The sequence below is a fragment of the Camelus ferus genome, chromosome 8, assembly GCF_009834535.1.
Source record: "Camelus ferus isolate YT-003-E chromosome 8, BCGSAC_Cfer_1.0, whole genome shotgun sequence".
NCBI lineage: Eukaryota > Metazoa > Chordata > Mammalia > Artiodactyla > Camelidae > Camelus > Camelus ferus.
Genome location: NC_045703.1, coordinates 48,521,805 through 48,548,649, shown reverse-complemented (window position 1 = coordinate 48,548,649; position 26,845 = coordinate 48,521,805). Strand labels below are relative to the sequence as shown.

Genomic DNA, 26,845 nt, shown 5'->3' with positions numbered 1-26,845 from the left:
ACACACAGATTATTTGCTTTTAAATTTATGATGAATGATTGGCTTTGGGTTTTGTTTTGTTTTGTTTCTTTTCTTTTTTACACTCTTAGCAGCATTGGTTTCTGATAAACAGACCAGGATGTTGAAAGACTTGGTTTGGTCACATGTTACATCCCATTTCTCAATCCATTTCATCAGCCACACATGCAAGTCACATTGACTAGCAACTGGCAAAACCAACAGTGAAACTACGGCACATCAAGAAACTGACACCAGACACTGATAGCCTTCTCCTAATAAATAACCTATCACAGGTCGGACATTTAAAAAAAAAAAAGGTTACATGAACTTAACATCTCTTCTATCTTTTGCAGGTTGAGCTGAATTAGGGTACTAATGAGTTTAAAAGGGTGGCTCCACCGACACGGAGCCAATGAAATGGTTGGAATTGCAAGAGAATTTGCTCTTCTTCTTATAAAGAGATGCCCTTGTTCAACTGATGGTTCTGCTTCTACCAAACACTTGTGAGCGATATTGTGGATGCCCTCGTTCTACACCCACTCCAGGCCCTTTTAGGATTCCTGAGGCTAAAAGGCTAAAACCACATTTCCCAGGTGTGGTTTGCAGTGCCGTTGTGTGTGTGATTTGGGTGCCTCCAATTAGATGCACCCGCACAAGACTTTGATTCCGAACTGAGTCACATCAGGGGAAAGGCAGGATACCGGACACTCATTTTGCAGATGCAGACCTGGGCAGAGGGGTGTGAGTCTTCACCTGGCAGCTGAGGTGACAACTTCTTGATTTGAGAGCTCCCTGATCAATGCAGAGGTGACAGCCACCATTCATGGCCTGGTTCTACAGTGTGGCTTGGGGTCTCATTCCTGGTAACTCAGCCTAGATTCACTTCTTCACGTCTCCCAGCAGTTTGCGAACTAGTGTTGATACTCCTTTGCAAACACCATTCTGCTTGGCTAGTCAGAGATTTTAGTCTCTGCAATAAAAATACTGATTAATACATTGAATCGCCCATGTTAAAGTTTCTCAAAGCCTGTAGCTTTAAACATTTTCAAGACTAGAGAAGTTGATAGTAAAACATTTCTTCTGAAATTCCCTCTAAGGAAATGAAGTCCATGCGAAGAGCCTGAGGGCAAGGAAGGGAAAGGGTTAAAAATTGTTCAAAACAGCAAAGCTGGGATTGTTGGATCACTCGTGCTCATTTCACATTTTTCTGATTTTTCTACCTAAAGATGACTGATTTAATGTCCATCTTCTCTCCTAGCCTAAAAACTCTGAGAACAGGGGACCATATGTGTTTAATCAACACTTTTTTGTGTGATACCTGGCATACTTCTGGCTTATAGCGGATGCACAGTAAATATTGTGTGGCTGTCTAAAGAGGCAGAGATGAGCAATGAACATTTCAAGGCAAGATGTGTGTCTTTGCTAACGTCAATAGTTACCGTTTATCAAGCAACTGCTGAGAGCACGGGATTGCGCTAGTCGTTTTGCATGTATTAGTTTACCCTTCTTTAGAGTAGGTTTTATTACCTTCATTTTACACGTAAAGAAACTGAATCTCAAGAGGTCAAGTAAGAGTCATAGCTAGTGCATATTTTTATTGAAACCCCCGAACTCTGAATTCAAAGCCCATGACGTAGTTTCTATCATACTTTATATGTTTGGTTTTAGAAAGTCAGTACCTTTTCAGGCAGCAGTGAACCTCCTCACAGTGGCTCAGTCATCTAGGAAACCCAGAGCTTCTGTAACACCTTAATAATCCTTTTAGAAGGATTCCTGGCATTTGGCTGCATCTGTGTATGAAAACATCCCTTCACAGAGAGGGCTGCTCTTTCCACCTGGAAGTGGGGGAGACCTACCACACATGATGTACTAGAGACTAAGAGGCAGGTTGTCTTCTCTTTTGTATTTTAATTTAATTTGGGGGAGGTAGTAATTAGGTTTATTTACTTATTTATTTAATGGAGGTACCGGGGATTGAACTCAGGACCTTGTGCATGCTAAGCAGGCGCTCTACTACTGAGCTACACCCTCCCCTGAGGCAGATTGTCTTTACTCTCAGAATTCCTTAGTGGTTCTGCCAACCAAATTCTGAGGACACCAACACTAACTCTGCAGGAATTCAGAAAAAAACTTATTTTGCCCCAGGATTGTTTCTGTAGTAGCCATACCCTGAGAGTGCTTTTAGACTCAACTTCAAAATCCCTTTAAAAAGCCAGGGTGACACAGCAGGAACTTGCTTGATTCTGTCACACTTTATTGTTCATCTCTATACTCACGCATTCATTCAACAAATACGTATGTGGCCTCAATTATATATAAGACGCAGAGCTCCATTTAAATGTGGTAATTTTGACTCTCCAGTCATCACAGTAAAACTAGGAAGGTTAAAACATGTTGTTTTGGAATAAATATTTTGGGTGCTTATGTCTTTGCACCAAGGTGTACTATAAGAAAGCAGTTCCTTTCCTGTGGAAACAGTTGGATGAAGCTTAGTCATAGAAATACATAGACCTTGAACTTGGATGTGATTCACCTCCATCCAAATTGATATATAAGTGTCCCTTGGCTACATAACAAGTCACATGAGTTCAAAAACATTCCCATAGTACCTGATATAATATCTGCTAATTTAAATGTAATAGGTTATCTCTGCTTTTCGAGGTTTTTTAGACTCTGCTGCCCATTCTATTAACAGAATTTCACTTCTCCTGCTCTGCTCATCAGAGTGCAGGCACTGATATAAAGAAACAAGGAAAATGCCAACTTCCAGATGATTTTAAATGAGATATTTTTGTGGGGACCCCCTTTAAACAAAGACCAACTTCCCTTGACCTTTTTGCCCAACTGCCCTCCTAAGATGGCAACTTGGTCTCCAGTTCACGATTCATTACAGATTCAAGTTCAAGTGGAGAATGCACTCAAACAAGGGATGAAAGCTCATTACAACTATACCTGCAAGGATACATCACCGCAGTTCAAAGTCTATTAGAAAGGTTAGAACTTGCCCATAAAAATTTAGCTTCAGGCTAAAATATGATATAGGAATTTCTGGTCCATAACTAGCTTAAAATCAGAAAACTCAATTAGGTACTCCTAAATTAAATGGCTGTTAATTGGCAGAGAATTGCATTTTGATGTTTTAAAACTTCTTGCCAAAAGCTTGAGACATTTTAATGTTTGAAAATATAGTATAGCAATTAAAGTAAGAAATCTGAGAAGTCAATTTAAGTCCAACTTCCATCCACCTCCCTGACAATGGGAGACACTTCTTCAATATTTCTGCACTGCTGTTTCTCTAAATGGAAAACGGTAATGATATTTACCTTTCCCCAGAAGGTGTCAAGGAGCTAATTTAATGACTCTAATCCTCTTTTCAAGTTTAATAATGCACTCATCTAAAGAAATCCTTCCACCTCCCAGGTCCTCTACGGTAATTGAGCACAGGTCCCCCCAGCCCCTCAGAGAACAGGAACCTCTGTGCAACTCTTATTCCTGTCTGTCTGCAACAAGAAAGGGATTTTTCCTTTTGCTAATTCCCAGCAGAAAGGGGTTGGTGCCTCAGAGACAAGAAAAGATTTGATAATTTTACCCACTCAGGTTTGGAATGGAGCCCCCACTTTCTAGATGTGTAGATTGTTTTCTTGTTTGTGAAGTGAGGGTTGCTAATTGAGAAGGATGAACAGGGTAGCAAAAAAAGCACCCAGCCAATGAGTCCGACCCTAGACCGACCCACTGGCCAGCCCTGGGGAGCCCTCCCAATCTGGGGAGGTCAAGTCCATGCAGGCAGGAACTTCCCCTCCCCCTCATGCAGAGAAGCAAAGGAAGTGGATTAGGGAAATACACTTAGACACTGCTCAGGGAAAGATGCTCCAGGAATGAAGCGCATTTTCATATCCCAGAATATAGTGTCCGGATTTCCCAGCCAGTAGTATGGCTTTCCTTTTCCTAAATAGTTTTCATAATGATTTCTAATATGAATTTGCTTATTTAATGGGAATACAATATGCAATTCTGTCTTTCTTATTAATACTCCAAGGAGCAATAATAGTCAAAGCCCAGAAAGCTTATTAAGACTAATGCTCAAATGTGGTTAAATGCGTTAAAAAGCCTTGGTAAAGAATATGCACTATTGATCCCACTCAGAGTCTTGGCTTTTGCAGAGGGTCTATTAAGGCGCAGCGTGTTATCAGTGCAAATTAGTCCCCAGGGCACAATTCTCCTCTCCTTAAAATGAGGTGGCGTGAAACAGGCTGAAATATTCTGGAAATTGCTGAATAATTATAGCCCCCCCCCCACGTTTTATATAATTTACTTATACGGAATTTTTGATATTTAGTGTCTCATGCAAACAATAGTTTCCAAATTGGTTAATAGGGTATAATAAAACATATTTTTCACAATATCTCAAAATACTGTATGTTCCTCCCTAGGGTCCCAATGCAGACAAATAATAGACACTAGGTCAAATTAAATGCAAATACCTTATATTACTGAATCCTAATAATCCAGCGTTTTGTTTATCAGGAAAACTTCTAGACTATTCATCTATAGAACCATCTATCCCTATAATTAATTATTATAATTTTATTCCCTGAGGAGCAGCCCATCAGAAATATTTTTAAGCATTTGCTGCTTGAGAGCACTAAATCAGGTTCGGATTTTTTTTTCCTCAGTAGATGTTTTAAATTGAGATAAAATTTGCATAATATAAAATTAGCCTTGAAATGCATACAATTCAGTGGTGTTTAGTACATCTAGTGTTATGCAACTACCACCTCGATGTAGTTCCAAAATATTCTCATCACCCCAAAAGAAAGCCGCCGTACACATTAGGAGATATTTCTTGTCCCCCTCAACCCCCATCCCTGTCCCCAGCCCCTGGTGACCATCAAGGTTTTGATTGTATTAAAGCTGATTACAATCAATCAGAGGAAGAAATTTCTGTCTTTACCACGGGAACTGAAGGAGTGACCTGAACACTGGATACATATGGAGATTCCTGGGCCTTTGTCCAAAGATTCCAGCACAACCAGTCCTGGAGTATCAGCCTAGAAGCCATTTCTCTGGCCCTCTCAACACCCTAGGGAGTTTTTTCTACCCCTAATAAATAGCTGGACTATCAGCCCAGTAGGGTGTTGGAGGTGTGAAGAGAAGTCCCCTTTAAGAATTTTCTTCTGATGGAAATGGCCAGGCAAGGTGCAGGGGGATCAGGCCAGATCAGGGAAGGGTTTGGAGAAGAATGCAGTATGTCTGCATAGTTGTCTCTCGGTATCCCAGAGGCATGAGTTCCAGGACCCCCGCAGATACCATCCGTGGATGCTCAAGTCCCTTATATAAAATGACGTAGTGCTGTCGGCCCTCTGTCTTCACAGATACACGGGGCTGACTGTGTGCCGGAGTAGAGACGCGTGCAGTGAGGAAGCTTCTGCTGGGGTGTCCTACTGAGAAGGAAGGAAAGGAGGAAGGAAAGAGGAAGGGAAGAAGGAAGGAAGGAGGCAGGGACGTAGGTAGGTGTGGCACTCAGTGTACCTGTGATCAACTTTTGACAGAAGGGGAGCTGGATGCTCATTTTTATCAGGGAGGAGGTAGGATAGGCAGGTGTGAAAGCAGGCTGTTTGTGGATTTGGTGGTGGGGACGTAAGGCGCCTCTTGACTGCTGTTGTCTTCAGCTTTCTTTCAGCAGCACAATACATGATTCTTTGCTGAGAGTGGGTGGTGGGTGTGTGGGAGTGTGTGTCTTCTCCAGAGAGAACGGGAGAGGCACGAAATTGCAGAGAATGTCAGTGAGCTTTCTAGAGCAGCTGAGTGAGTCTCAGGGCTGTGCCGGTGGGCAGCTGCCGGAGGTAATTACGAATATGCAGCGATTCCAGGTCAGCCGGTTGTGGAATTTTCGCTGCAGGCCAATCTCCCCAGTGTAGCAAAGCGAGTGTGGGAGCTTATCTGTGGTCCAGGCTCGCGGGAAGAGAGAGGTGAGGGCGTGAAATCATCTGCGAGGGAAAATGTTCAGACTCCCTCAAAAATGCAGAGAACTTACAGAGAAACGACTTTCATCATGGTGGAAAATGATAGGAATGGATTAAGTGTTGCCCTCACCCATGACTCTTCCTCTACTTCATTCCCTGCTCAGCCCGATCACAAATATTCCTTTCCCACAGGGTAAATGTGTGATGGCCTTTAAAAATGGACTGATCATGAGAAGACAACTCACACAAAGACTAAAACAAATCGATAACAAAAACATGAAAAATGCTTCAGCCTCCCTAGCAAAGAAATGAAAACACACTTGCTACAATGCGACTAGCTCTTTGTTTGTTTCTTAAACTGGAACCTCCACCCTCTCTGCCCTGAGCAGGGGGAATGAGTGACTTCTCTGATGAAACTGAATTTTCCCACTTTCAGACTCTTTTTCTCCTGCCTGTTTATATGAACCAAACTATCTGCAAAATACATATGTCCTACTCTGCTCTGTGTCTCATGGCAAGAGGCCTGCCCCAGGGAGGTGGGGAGAGTGGGGACCGGAACTAGCCTAGCTACATCCTGTGATCACGTGGATAAATCTGTTTAACTCAGACCTGATGAATTAACAAATCCAGTTGGCCACTGATGTCAAACCAAATTTTCTAAATATATCCATAATAAAGCTGATATTTGGTTAAATTTAAAAAAAAAGGAATTTTCTAAAGAACTATTGCTTATTGCCCAGGACAGAGCTCAGAGCTTCCCAAGCTTCTCAGTTCGTGGTGCCCTTAGTGTCTCAGTAATTTCTTCCTGGTGCTCCCCAGCCCAGAGAGATACCTAACAATTCTGTTTAGTAAGAAGTTAGGTCCAAGCAACTGAGTAAATACTTGTGTTCTAACAATTTACTAGAGGTTTGGATAGAAAAAAGAGCATTATTTGAAAAAAGAAATAATAGCCATTTTCTTCTTAAAGAGTCACAATTACTTACCAATAGGATGTATGTGATTGGCCCTATGCAGCTTCTGAAATCTTAGAATCAGATAAAACTACTTTCTATCACAGCAATCCTTAAAAAACAGCTTTGCAAAGATAAGGCATCAAAAGAAATGTAATGTGATCTCATTTTGAAACTGTGAGCTCCCTTGAGTTATTGGTTCGTATTCTATTCAACAGATGTTGAATATTACTGTGTTTTCCTGAGAAATTTGAATCATTCTCTGGCATCCCTGTGGATGTGTTGGTGTGTCCCAGGGTGCTGTGATGTACAGTTTGGAACCACAGACCTGAAGATGAGAATTCTATTTCAAGTTTGGCATTCACACCATTGTGCCCTCCTGCTTTCCCACCCCATCATCATGGGAAAGATGGTGATGATATTGAACATGGACAAAGGTTACAGGAAAAACAAAACAAAACGAAACAAAAAACAGACCGAGCACCTCAGTTAGAAGGAGAGAGAACATCACCATTATGGAGAAGGTAAGCAAATACTAACACCCCATCCCAGACCAGCCTTCCAGGGCCAGGAAAGACATGGGGCACACAAAAAGGGGGTCACACTGAGTCAGAACTACTGGTTCGAGGTCCCTGGTGATGATGCGTCTTCTCCAGTTCCTCAGAGAAGAATAGAAGACTGTATCCCCTGGAATACTTGTGTCCCCTCTTCTGATCTTTCTCAGGAGGGCAAGACAGTTGAATGGAAAGGACATGGGTGTTGGGATGAACGAACCAGGTTTCAAAACGAGTTTTCTCATCTACAAGTTTGTAATCTTGAGCAAGTAGTTCCACCTCTCAACCAGCTGTTGCTGCATTTGATGAGCAAGTTATGATACCACCCGCCTCGGTAGTATTGAAGGTTGAATGCGGTGATATATCAAATCCGTCTCACACGATAAACCCTTACTGTCTGGTGGTGATTCTGACATCATTGTTATCATTTTTCAGAAGGAAACAAACAAACAAAAATTCTTATTCTACAAAAGCAAGTATTAAGAGGAGAAAAAGCAAATAATCACCAATTTTTATGACAATTATCAGGCTGTTGCCTTCCTAGTTTATCATCACGGAGTAAACAGCAATAATTAGAGGCAGATCAGGCTTAGATAACCATCACCAAGTGAACCAATGGCACTTTAGGCTTAGTGTCTCATTTTCTAAAAGCAAAGATAGTGCAGCTTATTCCTCTGGGGTGAGTGCTTAGATGATTTCTGGGTTCATGCAGCTCCTGGGGTAGAAAAAGAGTTATAAAAACCAGAGGTTAACTTTCCAGGCCTCTGACTTGCACAGGTGCCTTTCAAGACGTTGAGAGAAACCCTAGTGATGTGTTCACATGATCATATGTTTTTGTAAAGTTTGTTAAGGTGATACACAGTTGGCTTTTATTATTTGCAATAATTACACAATTTTATAAAGTCACCATGAAAAACGAATTAGTGAATATTAAATCATTGCTCCCGGCAGAAGTAGAGGGTGAGGTTTCTGCGAGCCCCTGGTCACAACATTTTTGTCACCTGATCAGTACACAACTTTATTTTATATGTTTCTGTTTGAAGACATATTTAATATATACTGTTGATCCATTGACACTGAACTTATAGCCAACAGGGCTGTATGAATGAATGAAGCTTATTCTAAATGTATTTTCTCCATCAGGCACATCACAGCTTTCTTCAGCTCAGGAACACCAGATAGCACTTTGACACTGCTTCAGGGTCATTGCAAACAGCAAAATCAACAAAGGGCACAAAAATGCGAGAAATGTAGCCCTGAACAGACTGGAAAAGGACACTTCTTTATAGTCTGAGAGAGATAGAAGCAGGGCATTGTCGTTGTCAGCCTCAGCTTGGAACTTGCACACTGGACAACTCAGATTTTTCGCTTTTCTGTATGCCTAGGAATCACCGTGGAAGTGCTGCAAATATTGATTTTGGGTTACACATAAATTTTAGTGAGTCAGCAAATTCGCAAATGCTGACTCCACAAATAATGAGGATCAACTGTACAGTTACTACAACTTGTTAAGAATGCTGTATCTGTCCATTCCAACATCAACATTTCTTCCATCAGATTTCCTCTGTTGCCTGGTGGAGTTAAGAGTGACCATGTGGATCGTGAGGATGCAGCCAAAGAGAAGTTCAGTTGGGGATACATTTATTTGATTTTACCAGTGTATATTTATGTGGGTTCCAGTCACTTCCATGTTGTTAGTGCTAGCTGTCCTGGGGTAGGAATGGCTTCTAGGAGTAGCCGCCTGTCTACGGGAAAAGCCCAGCCAGCCTCGTGATATAAAAGTATGAGAGCCAGAGGCTGTATCGTTCTATGAATGTTCCCTTTGGTACTTGGCATCACAGTCTACTGACAATGAAAGAGAAAAGATGTTCAAGACACAAGGAACCAGAAGCTAGTCTATGGAAAACTCTTCCAATCATCAGATGTTTAAAATTTTAAGAGGAAGATTCACTTCTTACGATGTCTTGTCAAATTGGAAGTTCCCTCCTGTTAAAAGCATGCTTGATAATGGCATATATGCAATCATAAATAAAACATATTTATTTGTCTTTCTTTTTATTGATAGTTATCACGTGAAATAGAATTTATCAGAATTCCTCCCTTTGTGAAACACAAGCATTTAACAATATTACAAACTGAGAACTTCTGTGAGAAGTTGAATCTCTTATTCATCCCAATTATCAACAATAAGGAATAAATTTCAATCAAACATACCAGCAGATTGAATTATCTTCTATTTTCTTCATGAGAAATTATTTTGAAAAGCCATTATTACATGAAGAGACAAGTGAAGAGTAGGCAGCCCAAAATATAAGAAAGTATTACAGAGACATGCCAAGCAGCTAATTAATAATAAATATTATATTGTTTTTCTGGATTTCTGCAATGTTTATGATATATGTTATATTTTCAAATTATAATTTGTTGAAATTTCTAATTCTAAATAAGTATTTAACTTTATAACCACTTTTATGTACTTTTTCTTGAAGATGATCTACAAGATTGTATAACCTTAAGGTCCTCCAAAATGTGGACCCATCCTCAATGTGAAAAGTTTCCTCAGAAAAATATCTTTACTACAATGTGTCCTAGGAGGGTAAGAAGCAAAATGGAATCTAACAAACACCTTCATCTCTGGCAACCTTTCCACCAAAACAATGTGCAAACATGTTATGAAATAACCTTCCAGAGAAGTCGCCACCACTGCACACCAGTGAGTGGGGGCCTCAGGGACACTGGGGGCAGGTAGTATGCTCGTATCCAGGCAGGTGCTCATTCTGAGGACCAAGCATTCCACAGGTGACATCACTTTCTTTAGTCTCCTAAACTAAGCAACCCGGAAAGTCATTTCACGACTGTTTTTTTAAAAAAGAAATCTATCCACTTCCTTGAAATATGCTCTCTATGTGAAAACAAAGAGCCACAGTTGTCCAGCAGCTGCTATTCAGAGATAGGTAAGTAGATAGTTAAGGGGATGGTTGGGTGGTTGGATGGGTAGGTGGATAGATAGATAGATAGATGGGATGAGAGAGAACTTGGGCAGATGTTAAATGGTTTTATCTTAGATGGAATTCAACATTTTCCCCTCAAAACGTCCTAATTCCGTAAGTCTTCTGATAGATCTTCTGATTGTACCACGTGCCTCAAATACTGCTCCTTGCATTAGCCGACTTGGCATTAGAGAAATGCACTTAGATGCTCTGGGAGCACAAACAGCTGCTCTAAACCTTCACTTGCTTCGTTAAGTGACAAAAAGCCTGCAGGACTGAGTTATGATCCCAGAAGATGCTGTCACTCAGCTCACACAAGTAAAAGCTTTTGAAAGAGAGAGGTGAAAAGGTTCACAGAAGAGGATGGGTGGGCAGGAGTGGGGAGCAAGGGGCGGTGAGAGTGGCAGAGAGGGACGGGGATAGTGAGCACAGTCAGAACAGCAATGGTCGAGTTTGGAGAAGCCCGGGGGGACGCTGGTGAAACAACGGGGGCAAGCAGCCACTGTCAGCCTAACTGCCGAGGACAGAACCCTAGGGGATTCCATCTGGACTTAATCTGCAGCCCCTGAAGGAGAAGCTCAGACCATATCATCGTCCAGAGAACATCTAGAAGCTGAGGCAGGAGGCACTACTGAGCTATTTGTCTCAGTGTTCTTTGATCCAGGATATTCCAATTACATAAGACACCCATTGTGTGGCCTTAGAATTTGTTGTTCTTTCTGGTCCTGGTCTACTTAGGGCCCTTCCAATTGGACAGTGACCAAAGGAAAAAACCAGGGATGGTGACGGGGTCTATCTGGGAGTCTGATCCTACCACATGGGGAGAGGTGGGAAGTAAGAAGGAGGTGGAAGGTGACCTTGGCCTGTTATTTATCTGCGTAAGGAGCAAACGGGGGTGGAGGAGGTGGGAGAGAGGATAGGGAGAAAAAAAATTGAAAAACTTTCAACGTATCAGCCTTCATCGCTGTGATTGACACCAGTCTCAGAATGAAGCTGCTGTTGGAACTTTCTGGGCCTCCTCCTTTCTGGCACTGGAGAGAAAAGTCTGGCCTTATTTTAATTTTTCATAATTTTTTAATCCATTCAACATCAGTACAATTCTTTTCCATTAATATCTATATCTCGTCTCTTGGAGAAGCAAAGAAGGAGAAGAGAGAACGGTGGGGACATGGCCTTCCCCAGGTCCAACATGGTCCTGCTCTGATCACTAGAAATTTCTGGGGTAACATACAGAGAAAGAGAGGAAACTTCCATTTTCTCCCAATTTGGGATCAGCTTCTGGAATCAATAATATGCTATGGGGCCAAATGAAATTTGATTTACAGATAAAATAAATTTCTACCAATGTGGAAAGGAAGTACCTATCAAACGTCTCTTTTTTTTTAATACGGTGCACATGAAGTCTTATGTAACCTTGCCATTTTATCCCGACTCCATCTGGCAAAATGAAATATATTTTGTGAAAGAGAGATTCATTTTAAGACAAAAACATCATTTTGGTGTTTGGATCAGTCAGCCAATGTACTAGTGATCATATAATTGAGTAATTTAACTTGCCACTAACATAACTACCTGTGTTTACTTGTTGCCATGATGCTGGGCTAAATCTCATACTGTGTCATCATGATCTTCTAGGTACAAAAGAGAATTGCTTTTCTATTTGGCCCTTCAGGGTTAAAAGTCACAATGTGATTGTTTAATATCCATTGCACCTCCAGTGTCTTTTACTTGGATAAAGTAAAATATATTCTATTCTAGTCTAATCTAATGATTTAATGAAAGGCACTATTCACAAAGATAGGGGCGGGGTGGACTAAAAACACAAGAGATGAAGCAGGATCCCAAGGCAAGGTACAGGAGAGCTCTTATCACCTAGTGCAAAGGCACTAGGTGATGGAGAGAGAGGGAAGGAGAGAGGGTCATCTTGAGAAGAGCTGGAAACTTGGGTTAAGGCATGTGGTCAGAACACCTTGACTTCAAAAGGAAGAAGCCAGATTGAATAAATACCCCAGCTTCATTCTCTTCTCTCTGTTCAATTTCCTGCAGGGGCTTCTCATTGGCAGAATCCAGGCAGAAGCCAGCAAGTGAGGGAGCACATTCAAGTCATCTATACAGGTGGGGGCACAGAGCAGACAGAGAAGGGCCGATTGTGGGTCTGAAGGATGAACTGAAAACAGTCAACACACCACTTTATTGAGCCCACAAGGGAGGCAGCTGAAGATTGAAGTGGGTGCTGAAGAAGTCAGAGCAGAGACAAAGTACCCGGAGACTGATGACAAGCAACCCTAAAGTCTACCCTACTCAGGACTCTTTGCTGTCAGGCAACAAGTTTCTGTATTGTTCAAGCTGGTTGAAGTCATAGGAGCTGGAATCTACTGCAGAAACTGTCTTGACTCTGCTTTTTCAAATTGCAAGAGGTAACCTGTTAGTTGGTGGCAAAATCAGTTTAGTAGGTTAAAAACCAGCACTTTTTAAAAGTGGAAGGGGAAAGAAAGCAGAAAAACTAGAATAGATGAGAGTGCACACACACTAAAAGAAAAAATATCTTTTCATGAAACTTATTTCAGTCATATGTGTGTACATATACACATACATACTTACCTTAGACATGTGCAATGCATTTCTTGCTATGAGGCATGGTTTAAAATGAAAAGGTTTAAAAGTCAGTCTGCTAACTGGCAGAACGTGCTTCTCCCTCAGAAACTTCTCAGGAGTATTAAGCATTCAGGAAATCGTGTCAGCATCAGAAGCCTGCAGGCATGTTCAGGAGCACAGTAGTCTGCAATTATACCTTCAAGAATTCCCTATCTGGGAAAAATAGGCCACCTGGTTCAAGAGGCTACAGTTGTCTCTATGGCAATACAGTGATTCTCTCTTATTTTAATTTTTTTAATATCCAATGTGTTTTCAAAGTTTTGCCACTTTCTATGCAAACAAACTCCCCACTCCTAATTCCTGCAGATACTGAAGCATGATTTGAGTTCCAACTTATCAGTAACTGGTATCTTTTATCCTGATTTTAAAATTCTCTTTAAGAGAGGATGGCTGAGAGTTTTCCTTACAGGGCCCTTTCACAGGCCCTTGTTTTAAGATTTCTCCTCCCGATCAAACTCACTGTACTAGTAGGGACTTACTCTAACAGTCCTGGCAAATACAAACAGCACCCAGATATCTGCTAGTAAAACACTGAACAAAGGTTTAAGCTCATTTTTGAAAGATTAAAATGCAGGAATTTTCAGTTCACTTTATTGTCAAACAATCATCCTTTTGTCTAGTGACATCAAGCTTTTGAAACTAAGGGGTTTAGAGAAGATGTATAAGTGTCAATGCCCTTAGGAATGCTTTCAGCTGCAAGTAAGAGAAATGTAATAAAGACATTCAATTATCTCAGCTAACAAGTTGTCCAGAGGTAGGCATGCTCCCATTTTGGGAGCAGTAGCTAAAAATGACATCCAGCGTTCAGGCTCTTTTTATATTTCCACCCTGCCATTTTTAGTACATTAGCATTTTATCCAGTCATCTCCTCACTTCCTGGTTACAGGAAGATGGACGTAGCTACAGACAAGTTATCCTCACTTAGCTATTTTCAAGACAAAAAGAAAGGCTTAGAGGTCAAAGGACTTTTCACAAGTCTTTATATTTTTAACCTGGGAAGAACTTTTTTTCTAGAAGCTCCTTCTCCCAACAGATTCCCTGACATCTTTTCAGCCAGAAGTTGGTCACATGCCAAACACTAGACCAACTGCTGGCCAACAGGAACCAAATTACCATGACTGGCTAAGACCCGTGAGATTCATTCCCTGGAGATCATCACCTGCCTTGAGATTTAGGAATCTGAATGAAATCCAGATTCTGTTGGCTTGCAGAAAGGAAATGGTTGTTGGATAAGTGCCTTTCACAACATCTTCCTCCTCTCAGTCTGCTAGCAAAATTGGACTGCCTCATCACAGCAGGCTCAATGACTTTTGTAATGTCAGATCATTTGGAAGGCTCTTGGGAAAAGAGGTCACTGGTGTGCTTTCTCCACACTGAGTAAACTTTTGGAAACTGTGGAAACAGAAACAAATGACCTAACATCCTTAAAACTTAGCATTAGCAGAAGAAGCTTTAACCAAAAATTTTCTATGGCAAATGCCTACTAGAGTGAGACTAGTGCTGTACAAACTTAAATGTTCAGGTACATGAGTCAATTAGAACGAAGGGCTGCAGACAGCTCAGGTTTGGTTCTGATTCTCCGTACATCTATATTATGCAAAATCTTAAGAGCAATTCCAATCGGCTCTATTATGTGCCAATGTATATATCCATGTTATCATACATATACAACAAAGACTAAATTAGTTGTTCTCCTGGTTGACATACATCTGAAAATACCTCCCCACAAGGTCATTTCACTAGTTAAGCAAAATACCAAAAAAAAAAAGAAAAATCCTGGTGAAATCAAAACTGTTCCCTTGCATAATGAAAATCTTGCTTAGAGTCTCTTGTAGAAACTGGCTCCTTTTCTTTCTTTCTTTTTTTTTTTTTTTGGCAGATCTGATCTATTAAAACTGAGTACCAGATCAGTATTTCACTAAATGTTAAAATTATCAGATAAGTTTTCTAGTCTGAATAGCAGTCATTCTTGCACTGTCAAAAACTCAGAGAAGTTACTTTATGACAAATTACTAGCACCACTCATTTCATGTTTGAACTTGCCTTGGACTAAGATGTCCATGCTTACAGATATTATGTAAGGATAACAGCCAATAGATATAGATCACTTACTCTAGGGGGTACAGTGCTAGACGTTTTCCGGACATGTTCTCATTTGATTCTCACAACTCTGGGAAGTAGGCATTATTTTCAAAATTGTACATATGAGGTAACTTCTTAGGAAGATGATGTGAATATTCTGGTTACCAAATAATACTTTTTAATTGTCAAGTGTGTTGAAGCCATTGTTATAAATGTATTAGGTTGAACCAGATATTTTTTCATTTGCTGAAGTCCATGGAAATTAGAGTTATGATTTATTTAATTTGTTTAAACTACTCAAGTTCTTTGTTTACAAACAAAAGAAACAGATGCTAGTTAACTTAAGTAGAACTGAAACATGTTGGAAGAGCATGGAGTAGCTCACAGAATCAAGGGTAAACAACTGGATCATTGGAAGAATAAGAAATACAAAACTTTCCAGCATCTATGTAGCAAGAACAGATGGACCAGTTCCTTCAGGAAAACACCATAGAGACACTCCATTCTGGTCACTTCCTTTGGGCAAGGCTCACAATTTGAATTTCTGGAAGGCCAAATCTGATTGGCCCACCTTGGGTCACATGCCTTCCTATTTTTCAAGGGGAGGGCAGGGATCTTGATTACTGGCATGAAATAGGGAAAGAGGAGTTCCCTGAGGGAAAAAGAAGGTGCTGCTTCCAGAAGATGGAGGAGGGGGAGCTGGGCCGGCAAAAACACGAGTTGTCCATAACAGTTTGTGAAAGAGCTGAGTCATTTGAAACCTCAAACTGCTCCAAATCTTTTGCTCTTAATCATTTTCCTTTTTTTTTTTTTCCAATCACTCATTAGTAAAATAATTCAAGTGGAGAAAAGTAAGATAAATATATGATCATTATTGCCTAGGGCACGGCACTGCTGTGTACAAATTCAATGATTAATACCAGCACTCACAGAAAAGTCTCAAGGGAATCTAATGGCAGGTCTTGCTGATGATTTTGGCGTCTTGTCTGTTATTCTCCTTTGTGCCATGGCCCGCTTCATGGGAAACTCTGTTAGCAGCCAGACTGGCCTAATCAACCAAATCTGGTCTCACTGAGTTGCCTTAGTTCTCAATTCAATTGCAGAAGTGTATACTTCCTGTTTCCATCAGTTTGACATCAGAAAATTAACATTATTACTACCTTTAGTGTCATTCAGCAGTTTCATTTGTGGTTCACTGTTTCAGCATCAGCCCTGGGAAGCAAAATATCAACTTACATTTAAAAATTTCCAAGTTCTGTTTTGACTTAAAGATTTATTTTTCTACAAAACTTCCATGGTTTTTATGACTGTATAAAGAGACCACTCAGATTATAATATTTTGCTTTATAAGTTAAAGGTAGGTTTCAGATTGTAAAGTAGCCATCTGAAAGTCCTTATCGTATTTTAAGATTCTCACCATTTGATATCTTTATTCTTCAAAGCTGTAACATATATTATTTTGAAATGCCTGAAGGCTTCATTTGGAGCTATGAAACCAAGTTTCTTTTTTTCCTCATAAAATATTGTATGTATTTTAGTGTAGCTTGGTCCTGGTGAGTAAAACCAAGTAACTAAAATCTAGCAAAGAAAAGAAAAGGAAAGGAAAGGAAAGGAAAGGAAAGGAAAGGAAAGGAAGGAAAGGAGAAAGGAAATAGGAAAAGAAAAGGAAAGGAAAGGAAAGGAAAGGACGAAAGAAGGAAAGGAAAGAAGGAAAGGAAAGGAACCGCTGGATCCCAAGGAAGAGGATAGGTGAAAAAGAATATGAACATACCAGGACCCCGGAACCTGAGAAAGGCAAGGAAGAAAGGAAAGGAAAGGAAAGGAAAGGAAAGAAAAAGAGAAAGAGGAAGAGAAGCGAGGAGAGGAGAGGAAAGGAAAGGAAAAAAGAGACAAGAAAAAAATAATATAAGAATTATCCTTCAAGACCGATTATTGAACCTGTCAGGACATGCGGTAGGGTACACATCTACATACACAGCCTCAATGGATGGCAAAGATAATTACAGGACGGGGGAGGTTATAGCTCAGTGGTAGAGTGCATGCCTAGTATGCACGAGGTCCTGGGTTCAAACCCCAGTACCTCCATTAAAAATAAATAAATAAACCTCATCACCCACCCTCCAAAAAAAGATAATTACTACTAAAAATAAACATACGTTTGTGAAGGAGATGAGAGAATCAAGGGTAAAAAGGAACCATACATTGTTCCAACAAAATGGACTCTGGCTATGCTCCGTTGAAGAATTTAATAGGAATCCATTTCCTGTTTTTAAAAGGGGCATCTGAAGGTTCAGTTAGACTTACTGAGTAGGAGGGCTGAGGATGCTGCTCTAGATCGAGGCTCTGGGAGTTCCAGCCCCAACTCTGCCACTGAGTAGCAATTTGAGCCCAATCAAGTAATACCACACTATTTCTGTGGGTCCTAAGTTCTCATATGTAAAATGGGGAAAATAAAACCACCTACCGTATTTTCTGTGTGTGTGAGATCATACTTCCAAGGTACTTAGCACGGTGCTGCACTTTACATTATTATATCTGTGTGTAAGATATTATGGAACCATAAAATGTATGTTGTAGAAACAGGATCTACTGACATGAGGAAACGTCTGTTATAAAATAGTATATACAGCATGAGTCTATTTTTTATAAGCTATATATATTCATTAACAAAAGAAGCTTATATAATATAATGTTAACAGTGGTTATCTCTAAGTGGTAGGGTTATTTTTGAGCAATAGGATTACAGGGGAAAAAATCACTATAAATACAACTAGTTTTTTGTTTGTTTGTTTTTTTGTTTTTATTTTTGTTTTTTAATGTTTTGAAGTGGGAAAGTTCACATCAAGCAGAAAAGGGCCTTTCCTATTCTGAAGGTCAGGATCAAAGGAAAACTGGCCAGGTCACAGAGGAGTTAAAAAAATATGAAATTCAGTCCAATGTACCTGCAGGGAAAGGAAAATAAAGTAGGATTCAGATTCAAGTGTGTGTTTAGATCTTAACCACAAAACAATAATTGTGTGACCCTATGTAAGCAATTTAATATCTATGACCTTCAGTTCCCTGTTTGTAAATTAAGGCTGGTTGATGTCTGTCATGGAGACTTGATGAATTATATAAAGAGTTAGGCACATAGTGTGCATTCAATAAAGGTATCCTACAAAGTGGCCAATTTATCATCTTCATTACACATTAAATGAAAAAATATATATATTTTTATATAACTTCCTGCCATAAGCTGGAATTTAAGTAAGCTTGTGAATATAATAAATAACTCAATAATCTATATTCCTTTTATTAGTGTTTGACTCCAAAGGGTAAGACTGGGCTCCGTTTTTAAAATAGACTATTTATTTCTACCTGATCTTTATTATAACTACTATCTACATGATTAAAAAAAAAAAAAACCAAGATGCTACGCAAACCAAGTCTTAATTTATTTAGAAAAAAAGATTTAGTTTTTTTTTTTTAATGAAGTAATTGTAATTCTATTATTTACTCTGGCCCTTCGTGCCACCAACCTTGACATATTAAGTATTATTTCCATTGTTTTCAGATTTCATGCCTATTTAACCTGATGGTCAAATGACATCTAAGTAAAAGGTGGGGGGAGGTGACGAGAAAGAAAAAAGTCACTCTATCATTACCTGATCCCAAACCTCATTACTCTTAAAAGCTGTGCTTCTCAAATTTTAGTGTGTATGTGAATCCTCTGGGCATCTGACTCAGTGGGTCTGGAATAGGGTCTGTGATTCTGTTTCTAATGAGCTCCCAGGTGATGCTGAAGCTACTGGTCCATGGACCAGTCTTTGAGTAGCAGACTCTAAAAGCGCTCTGGTCAACAGTGTATCTGTCCTAAATTCTCCTATATTATAGGGGACATAAATTGAGGAAAATGGAAATTTCTTATGATATCAGTCTCCCCCACCCAGTATTATTTTTAATGATTTTAAGCTTCCGCTCCTTTTGTTCCTGCTGACTTACTTTCTAAAGTCCACCTCCAGCTGGTAAGATGCTACTTGTCCTTTAAGGTTCATCTCCAAAGCTATGTCTTCTGGGACAAGACCTGCCCAGTGCATGGTGGCAGCTAGGTCCCTGATAAGTCCCTACAGGCTGAATGGGAAATTTCTGGTCCCATTGGTATCTCTGCCCATCCTCATTTGACTCACCTTCTCAGATTCCATTAAAGGGCCACAAGGGGAGCCTTGGGAAAGGCAGGATGCCTTTTTAGGCACATTTCTCCCCGTCAGGCATTTCCCTAAATTCTGCAATTTTTCAGGACCCTATAGTCCACTTAGCCAAGAGGATCAGTGGGTTTTTACCCTTCACCTTTTGCATAGTCTTTTGAGTTCCTTGAAAGGAAGATACTTATAAAAATACAAAGTGAGATACGAACATCCAAATAACACAGTAAGATTAACAGAGCTATTTCCTTTGCTTGTATTGTTTGTTTTATGAAGGGGAGGTAATTAGGTTTATTCATTTATTTCTGCTTGGAGGAGGTACTGGGGATTGAACCCAGGATCTCTTGCATGCTGAGCATGCACTCTATCACTTGAGCTATACCCTTCCCCCAACAGAGCTGTCTTCTTTAAAACATAAAAGTTCTGAAGCCACTGAAGCTCTTTTCTTTGTGGCAAGGACAAACTCAAACTTTCTGGCCAAAGTCCTGGAAAATCCATGACTTATCTGAGCAGGGCAGCAGTTAGCCACCCTCCCACATGGGAATGCCCCCTAAGGCTGCCAGATTTCCCAGATGCCAGAAACCTTGATTTTTACATGAAATCTCCCACATCAACAAATCCATTTTTCTGGTTGTTGTTTAAACACAGTGAAAGCCCAACCAAATAAATCTATGGATCAGATGCAGCTGGTTGAGGGCACACAGGGAGGAGCATGTGATTTTTTTTTCATTTGATTTAAAGTGACTGTGCTTTTCAAACAATTTTCCCTTCCGGTCTGTTGAAGTCAATCAGAGCCGACTGAAAAGCTTACCAGTGCTGGACCTAGTCTGTACTTGGTGACAGCTTTCCTCTTAAACTGAGATTGAGCAATAATGTTGAGCCTCGCTCAAGACACCTTTACCCTTCGTACACATAAACTTACATATGTGCCCAGAATCACCCAGAAGCATCAGGAAATTCTGGTTCCTATGGCTGCATCCACTGATAGCCTATTGCTTCTCCTGGCTTTCCTTTCAGAAGACGGCTGCCGTGTGGCCTGAGGAATCAAGGCTGGGTGAGCACATCTGGTTCTGACCAAAGACTCTGTGGGCAGTGTAGCATCTGATTCTGATCTGAAGGTGCAGCACCTTCTCAAGTCCAGCAGGTGATACAAAAATCTCTAGATAGTTAGGCTTAGAAAGCCAAAGGGAAATCTATGACACCTACCCAGGCTGACTAGCACGTGGGAAGGAGAAAATTAGTGGGTGTGTCAGCAACACATTGCATATCATCTTTAACCAACAGTATCCTGCAAATCTAATGACTACACCTGTAAGAATATTATACTCACGGTGCCAAAGACACTATTTTTGTTGCTTTCATTTTTGTGTTTTTTTCCCATTTTTATCTTTGTTTTTCAGATGGGAAAACAACCACCCAGGTTTCTGAAATAATGACTTCATATCTTATACACCTTGGAATTCTCCTTGTAATTTGTCAGTTGAACAGATGTGTGAATACATTGTCTTAAGTCACGGAGGCCAGAACAATGACTTTTTTCTACTCTGTCCCGTGTACAGGTTAACAAGTCACAGGTGCTCATTTGCTGCACACAACAATGAACGAACAGCAGTGAATGAATAACAATGAATAAGCAAGAGCTTAAAAGCTTCTTTTGATCACTAATGAGCAATGTAATATTTCCAATGTAATAATTGTCATAAAAGTATCATTAATACATGATATTATGAGAAAATAAAATAGGAGGATTGGATCTAGTCAGAGATATTGGTGAAGTTTCCCTTAGGGAAGAGATAAAGGGTATATGGGGCTGTTCATTAGGAAAGAAGGGTAAACAGAATATTCTGGGTCAGGAGTCAGCAAATTATAGCCCATAGGCCAAATCCAGCTCAACACGTATTTTTATAAATATAAATTTGATTGAATGACAGCCACACTCACTCGTTTACACAGCATCTGTGGCTGCCTTTGGCTTAAGATGGCAAACTAAAGAATTTGGGAAAGAAATCACATGATTTGCAAAGTCTAAAATATTCATTCTCTGAACCTTTACAAAAAACATTTTATTGACGTATATTCTAGGCAGAAGGAATAGGATATGCAAAAGCCCTGTGGCTGGAGCAAGGATGAGTAGGAACGACTAAGAGGAGGCCTAGGTAATCAAAGTGGGGAGAATAAGAGCAACGGTGAGAGATGGTAAACGTGATGAAAGGTAGAGAGGTAGAAAGGTAGGCAGGCCCAAACCAGGTGGTTTTGAGGGCCACATTGAGGAGTTTGAGTTTTATCCTGGAAGCAATCCAAAGCCATTGGAATATCTTAGGCATGGAACAGGAAGAGAGTGACACAGTTGACGTGATTAGTTCATATGGGAAAACCATTGAAGCCACTCTATGACAAATGGATGGAAGGAAAGCAGAGGCAAATACAACACTTAAGAGAATCTTGAAGGAAACCAATGTTTTGCTTGATACTCAAAACTACTATCAAACACCAAAATGTCATCGACATCATAACAAAGGAGAATTCCACACTCACGTCACAGCACAATTGGCAGTTGACTCTCCCTCCTCTGGACCATCAGAGTTATCTCTGCTCAGCCAGCAGCATGTGTGGGAAGAGGGCCAGGGTCTGCCTGGGGAGATTTACATGGGCAGGACTGGGAGAGACACACACCACCTCCACTCATCTTTGCCATAAGTCAGTCATGTGACCACACCTAACTGCCAGAGACAGTGGTCTAACTACATATCCAGGAAAAAGAGAAAAATCTAGATGATTGAAGCATTGTGCTGTCCACCAGAAACTGACACATATTGTAAACTGGTTACACTTCAATAAATAAAGATATGTATTTATTTATTTATATATATAAAAGAAAGGAGAAACCTAGATACTGATGAGTCTTTGCAGACAACAATATGGCTCCTGGCCAAGGTCTTCATTTATGTCTGTGAAAAGTGATCCACGTTGCTGCTAATTTTAAAAAGCAAATATTCACAGTAGTATAATGGAGCTGCTCCATTATAATATGGTTCATTGATACCTGATTCCTTCTACCTAGGATATAGATCAGTAAAATGTTTTCTGTAAAGATCCAGATAATAAATATTTTAGACTTTGCAAATAGTCCGTAGTCCATAGTATGTAGTATATATATGGACTTGATAGTGTATTGGCTTCAAACAGTATTTTTCAAACTGCAGGTCACCACTCATTAATGGATCACAAATCAACTTAGTGACTTACAGTCATCATTATAAAAAAAAATAAATTTTAAAAAAAGACTGAAATATCAGAGCACACTGCATATAGAAAGAAAAATATTATTTAGTAGAACTTTTCTTCAGATATACACACATATACTGGATCTCAATGAGAAAAATATATTTCTTATTTGTGGGTCATGGCCAGAAAAGTTTGAAAAACACTGGCTTATAAGATAAATTGATACTCCTGTTTAATGCCAGTCTTAAGTGGAGTTCCCAGGTAATCATTTTTATCAATAGATAATCTACACATTACTTCAGTTGATCTGCTCAAATTTTTATGTTTGTTATGATTAATAATGTGTTTTTGCAGATGAATATTTAGCAACACTTACTTGGCTTTCACTCAGAGAATTAAAAAAAAGCGCATATTCAGTTCATAATCAACTAATACATTTAGTGAAAGGTAACTCCTAAATTAAAAAATAAAAGCAAACAAAAAAACAACCTCAAAAGAAAATCAATTAGAAGAAGAAATTCAACCATAGGACACAAACCAGTGGAGATTCGTCACAAATCTATTTCCTCTTCTGTGTGCAGTGACCCAGAGCAGTGATAGAAATTAAAAGGCCTGACTTGCTATTTCTGTACTTGAGAAATAGTTAACGTAAAATATCCTGATGACAGTCGATTTGGTTTGGGGGAAACAAAACAGACGCCTATTCACTTAAATAATTTTGTTCCTGCACCTCACTCATTCCCTATCAAAGTGACTCTTTAACACGCACACGCACACGCACACGCACACACACGCACGCACACATGCACGCTACAGGTGGCCATGAATGATTAAAACTAAGCAGCCAGAGACTTGATCTTACCAGTGCTCCCTGGGACCCAGTTCACTTAGCCCACCAAGGTCACAAGAGCTATCAAAGATTTTGCTTGTTTAATCATTAGAATAAATACTAAGAAGTTGGTTAACCACGCTGTCATTAGGGGACCTTTCTCATCATTATTTCATGGGCAATCCACTGCAGAGCTTCAGGGCTGGAAGGGACCTGTGTACAGGTGTTGTAGTTTGGACTTTTCATTTTACAGATGAGAAAACTATGTGGTGAAGTGACCCTCGGGGATTCAACCCAGGTTCTCACCCATAGTGAGTGTATTCTGCTCCTGCTCTACGGAAACACCCATGTTTGCAAGAGGCTGAGCCCCTGAGTTCTATGGGGTCTGCGGCTCTAATTTTCTGAGAGGTGGACGGGTGCCAGGGAAGCAGCTGGGCCTCTGCATTCCACCAGGCCTGCTGTTTCTGTGGACACACCCTGCAGCTGTCTTGCTGCTTCCGGTAACATACTCTCTATTTCACAGACAACACTGAAGGCAGCGAGGCAGGTGAACCAAACAGATGGTCTCCGATACACTTCACATCCTGCACTCCTCCAAGGGCAGTCTGAATCTCCACTCCCGCATTCTAAGGAGAAGCTGTCCAGGCATGGTATATACGGTGCGTTCCCATGCAAGCACGCGTGCATTCATTTATTCACGAAACATTTATGATATGCTGAGCACATGCTATGTGCCAGGTGCAGTGCTAGACCCTTTAGAGAGAATAAAAGCCATGAAGGACAGGGTGGCGTAAGTGACACCTTAAAAGTCCACACACAGAGTTAAAAATAAATTCTATTTATTGCATCCATGTACATAAGTCTTGAGGTTAGACTTAAAAAGACTTCAGAGTCACACAAAAATTATTGCCAGCCAAGTGAATTTTCACCAGCTTGTCTTATGTTTTCCAATCACAGTGATGTCACTGAAAGCATCTGGGAAGAATTTAGAAACCTGGCTTGGTGCCCCAGTGTGACTGTTCACTAGCTGGGTGACCTGGGACAGACTCTCCGACCTCCCTGGTCAGTTGCTCCTCTCTTCAGCAAGGGTGACAGTGCTCATCTTCTAACTTGTCAGGGCTAAGATGGTGCCTGCGTGTAAGAGTGGCCAAAAAGAAAGTGACTTCCTCTCTGTGTCTCACTGTCTTTGCTCATAAATTTAGAATGATAGTATTGATGTCATGCAATTGCTGTGAAAACTGAGAAAATGACTCATTCGATATAAAATGCATTTTAGCTATTGTCTGAAGTGTCAGATGAACTATAAAATGCTAGATAAAAGTAAAATACTGTTAACTGTTAAAGTTAAGCTTAGTCAAAAGAAGACTATGGGGACCAGAATCATTCTAAGATGCCACCGGTCCAGTGCTATTTTGGAAGTTTAAATAGATGACTCTGCTTTGGTTGTAACGTCATAGACCTCTTGAGATGAATGTGTGTTCCTTTTCAGAAACTCTCCTCTCATCTTCTCTTCCTTTTTAGATCACTCCTCAAAGCACCATTGCTTTAAGAACCCATTCTAGGTGTTTGTTAGTCCTGGGTGTATAAAGAAAAAGAAGATCAAATGACACCAAGGTTTTCCATCTTAATCTGTTTATTCTTCCTACGCTTTAAAGCAGTAAGAATTTTTCCCATCCTTGGAATGTCACATCCTCAAAATGCATTAGGGTAACATCAAGACAATTTGGAAACTGGAGAGGTAGCTGGGGGGAGGGGATGTAATTATCAATCAGAATTTGAAATTACAAAAAAGGAGATGCAATCGTGTTTTCTTTGGGTTTGAATCCACCATTATATTTGGATGCTGAAGACTTCCTGCTTCAGTGACCATTGGAAATTGAGTGTTAAGCTATCTCTAGACCCATTTTAATGGTTCAATTTAAGTTAAAAAATCCACAGACTATTTTATTCATTCAAATATCCATTTTCAAAACAATCTGCTTTTGGTTAGCGTTTATTCCATTTCTGTTTATACAATAGTTTGTATGTGGAGATAAAACTTAATATCTCATTTGGTGGAAGAAAATCAGCATGATTAAAATATTAGCATTTCTTAAATCCACACTTGTTTAGTCACTAGTAAGCAAGAGTGTATAAAGAAGCATAGGAATTCAGTTTAAATTTGTTTGAAAAAAGTGACTACTGATACTTTTAAATGATTGGTTTTATGATCCTTGAAATATGAAAAAAGCAGGAGGAGAAGGAGGAAGGAAAGGAAGAGGAGGAGGAGGAGAAGACTCTTGTTGCCAAGTACGGAAAGATGCAAATGAGAGTCAGCTGAAAATTTTGTCTACAGTAATCCTCATATGCACTTCTGTGCCGGCTGCATATTTAGAAGACAATTACCTTGGTCTTCACATTTTCTGGTAAACGGTGCTATTCTGACTTAGCTGTCCTGGAAACACCTGTGTCTGTTGTGCAGTATTGATGAACTTGAGTTTGGAGCTGCTTGCCCTGTACCTCCCTCTATGAATAATAGGGAACATATAAATGATTAAAACAGGGCAACCAGAAACCTGATCTGGCCAGTCGTCCCTAGTATCAAATTCATTTATCAGTCCAGCAAGGTCACTGACCTCAATTACTCAGAGCCTAGCTACTAAAATGATTAATCGGTCCATTCTCTTATTTCATTAATTTAATTTGAAGGAGAAAAGAAGTGAAAATATTTTCAATGAGTTGACTTGTAAGAAGTTGTTTTTAGCTTGCAGAATCCTCTAAAATATGTATTAATAATAATGAGAAGCATTAATGCATGCTACAACAGAGATAAGAGTGAACACAGAAACCGTAACTTTTAGTACACATCTTCTTCACCTTAATTAACCTGTTATCCAAGGGTTAGTCCTCTCTCTACAATTCCCTATACTATTCTCACCTAGAATTCATAGGTATAGGAACTGAAAGAATACACTGGCAGATACGGACATCTAGTTGGATTTCTGTAAAATAAATATTAAAGGAATGTTTTGATTTTTTCTTTTTATATATCTTTATTTATTTATTCTTTCCCCTTTAAGGGAGGCACTGGGATTGAACCCAGGACCTCATGCACACCAAGCATGCACTCTACCACTGAGCTATACCCTCTCACCCGCTAATGTATTTATTTTTGTAGTGCACAAGGAGAACCCTAACATTGCATAAAACATTGTTTCCCTCAAAACTTCAGGGCAAAGGTTATCCATTAGAAGTTTTATGAAAATGATATTGCCTTCTTCACAGAGTAATAAACACAGAGGAAATAATAACAGCATACATATAAATTAATTTATTTTCATTGTAGAGACCAAACAATCAAAGGATCAATTCGTTCTGGACAGCATCATACAATATTTTTAATATGGTTAAAGTAGATTGTACTTGGTAGTGTACTG

The 26,845-nt window shown here is 39.8% G+C and overlaps 2 non-coding genes across 2 annotated transcripts; one reads left to right on the top strand and one right to left on the bottom strand.

Annotated features, from left to right (window-relative positions):
• Positions 1 to 17,206: 17,206 nt before the first annotated feature.
• TRNAT-AGU lies at positions 17,207 to 17,279 on the top strand. Its single transcript has one exon. It is a non-coding gene; the product is annotated as a tRNA-Thr (tRNA).
• A 9,208-nt stretch (positions 17,280 to 26,487) lies between these two features.
• Positions 26,488 to 26,558, bottom strand: TRNAT-GGU. Its single transcript has one exon. It is a non-coding gene; the product is annotated as a tRNA-Thr (tRNA).
• Positions 26,559 to 26,845: the final 287 nt, after the last annotated feature.